This window comes from Aplysia californica, unplaced genomic scaffold (assembly GCF_000002075.1).
Source record: "Aplysia californica isolate F4 #8 unplaced genomic scaffold, AplCal3.0 scaffold00046, whole genome shotgun sequence".
NCBI lineage: Eukaryota > Metazoa > Mollusca > Gastropoda > Aplysiida > Aplysiidae > Aplysia > Aplysia californica.
The window spans coordinates 1,940,145-1,943,513 of NW_004797316.1; positions in this window are offsets into that span (position 1 = coordinate 1,940,145).

Genomic DNA, 3,369 nt, shown 5'->3' on the forward strand with positions numbered 1-3,369 from the left:
ATGATGATGATGATGATGATGATGATGATGATGATGATGATGATGATGATGATGATGATGATGATGATGATGATGATGATGATGATGACGACAAATTCCAGACACACAACAAAGAAGTCTAAGAAAGATTGGCTTTGGCTGAACTTTGAATATTTGGCTACCACACATGGAATCAAATATGAGACAAAACTTTCAAGTGGAATCATGAGGCAGGATGCTCTGTGTCCACAGTCGATGTGTCTTTGTCAGTAGCATCAGTAGATATATGTGTGAAAAACTCATCCTCTTACTCTTACTGCAGCTGGTTGCATTGCATTCCCGAGTACGGTAAAACTATCGCTCTTTGTCACTTTTCTTCATTCTCACAATGTGCAGTGCTTATTTGTACGCTGTAAATAGATTTTAAATCCCTAAAATCCCGTGAAAAGTGAACTTTATAGCTGGTACGTTTTAGATATAGCTTTTCAAGAGAAAAGACACTGAATGGGACTCGAGACTTTAGAAAGTGAACGTTACAGCAGTGGGTACATTTTAAGCTGATTACGTCATCCCACGGTTGTACCTACATGTGTTTCTTTCTCCCAAGATACCAGCAACATGCGTTAAAATTCTTGCTCAGCAAACTGTGTTGGCCTCAAAAAGTGGGGTCACTTCTCTAATGTTCTGGGTGTGGACACTTAAAATAGAAAATGTTTTTTTTTGTTTTGTAGAGTACACACGCCAACGAGTCTCATACGAGAGTGCTTCCAAACGGTGTACTGTAACAAAAAAAGTACCTTGGGACATGTTTAATTTCGTAGTCATTTGATTCATTTGACCCCCCGAAACCCTTCGACCTCCCCCCCCCCCCCAAATCTAAATTCTAAAATTACTGTTGAAAATGTTTAGAGTGTGTAAGTAAGTGGTTGTTTCTAAACTGCCAATAGGATTAAGCTGACCGGTCTGGCCACCACAACCTTTTGTTAGGAGAAAAAATACAACAGAATTGACTAGTTTCGTGAGACCTCTCACCACCTCCCTTGTTTGGACACCATGTAATTACATGCAGTGGAACACAGCAAATTGGAAACCAATGACCCTAAAACACAGCTAACTCAAACAAAGAACGTTTCCCGTTTCCAATGCTCTTTATAGCTAAACCACGCCAGACTCGACTATTGCACCACCACATTCCCCTAGACAGCTCAAATATATTTTTATTTTTAAAGCGACAACCTAGATAGAGCAATTAGAATAAACAAAGACATTACTCTTTAGTGTGAAAACAAAAGCAGGAGTGTGTACAGAATGACATATTTGTCAGTCAGTGTTGGCCATGTCACCCAAGCCCGTTTCTGACTCCGCTCCATGTTAGTGGCACCGAGGTATTGATATAGTGTGGGTTTTACTCCTCATTCCACATCGTTATGTTGTCTTAAAGGTTGGACTTCTAAGTTTAAGTCCGTTTCGTCTCCGATGGGACAGAGCCAAACAGGTGGAAATCCAAGACCACTCGTAAACTATCAAAGTTCAAGAACAGAGACCATACCCAACATAGCCCACCAGCATAATACCAATAACTCAGCTAACGGTACGGTATCGTATGATGTGGACTTAACACGCCATCAATGATAGTACATAACAAGATGGGCCACTTCTCTCTTTGAGCCAATTAAAAAAGTGTCCTCCAAATTTGGTGGCGCCCTCTTCACAAAAGCGCACTCTTTGCGAACAGAGTTACCCTACTTGAGTTTTTAAAAATCAAAGTGAAACTAGCAAGTTTTGGGGAAAATTTCGGAAGAACGCTTTTTTAAAATGGTTACGCTGACAAAAAACCTCTTCCGGAGGAAAGGGTGATGGTTTTCTTTGTTTAATTTGACTTTAGAATGAAAGGCGAGAGGTCATTAAAATATAAAAAAAACTAAAACTCCGCACTGAACGTACCCGAACTGCTGATGAACAGCAGTCGATCTGCGCACGCAAGGAGGTGCTATTCCTATTCTTCTTCTGGAAAAACGAAAGAGAGCTTCAAAACAGACTGCAGCGCCATCTGAAGCAAAGAGCATACTTCCTGCGGACACTTTTTTGGCTGAGTGGCCCATCTTGTTATGTATTATCATTGACGCCATACAAGCCGTCGTCGAGATGAATTGCTGACAAGAGTGCAAAGACATAAAGGAAACCATCGATAACTTGCCTTGCTGTTTGCCCCTTCAAACCATTAATTGTTGAAAATGCACATTTAGGCTAGAATTAAGATTACATCGTTTAAGAAATTCCACTCTTAATTCTAGCAAAGTGGAACCACTTGATGTTATACTGATGAGTTTGATTTATCCGTGTCCGATGAAACAGTTTCTGCCCACATCGAACGCCCCACCCCTTTCCTTTGCATTCTCTGTTCTTTTCCGAAATCTATGGGGAGGGGGGGGGGTAACGTAGGAAGAGACGAGTGAGTAAAACGTGTGGGAACAGCAGGTGAACACCCAGCAAGGTGAGAGTGGCCGTGAGAATGTAACTCCAGCACAATGCATCACACAGGTAGACTTGTATCTCGACGCACCTGCGGCGAACTCATGACGTCATCCTACCAACTTCGGAACAGTTTTGACTCAACTTCTGGTCTCACCGCATCTACACTTTATTTAATTACGTCAGCACAAACAATTTCCCTATTCTCAGCCTCTATTCTTCAGGGTTTTATTTATTTTTTCATCCCGAAAGATTTATTTAACTCTTGCATAAATACGAGCAGCTGTAAATCTACACACTGTTTTCTTTTCTTTTTTTCTTTTAAAACTTTCAGCGGCCAATAAAACAGGAACATCTCATTGCAAGACGGGTTGTGCTAAAACCGTTTGCTTCTGACAGGTAAACAACAATTATACACTAGGTTGTTTTTTCATGTGCTTCTCGTTATGTTCTTACTGATGAGTGAGTAATAAAAAGGCAAGACACGTTTCGTTTAATTCCTTTGTGCTGAAGTGATGTTATGTGTGCTGGTAATGCTCAGTAGATTTCATACTGTCTGCTTTTTGTGCGAATTATTTAAGAAACTGTGTGTGTGTGTGTGTGTGTGTGTGTGTGTGTGTGTGTGTGTGTGTGTGTGTGTGTGTGTGAGAGAGAGAGTTTGTGTGTGTTTGTGTGTGTGTGTGTGTGTGTGTTTGTGTGTGTTTGTGTGTGTCACGCGTGCGCGCGTGTGTGTATGTATGCTTGTATGTGCGTGCCTTTGCTTGTCAACATGCATGCTCGCTATGCATTTTCTCGACGATTTTCGCTAATGAGCACTTCGAATGGATTTGAAAAATTCCTTGTTATCGTTATTTAAGTGGGTGGATTGAATATTTGCTTTTCTCTGCCCTCCCCGAACATTCGACATGACAAGTTAAT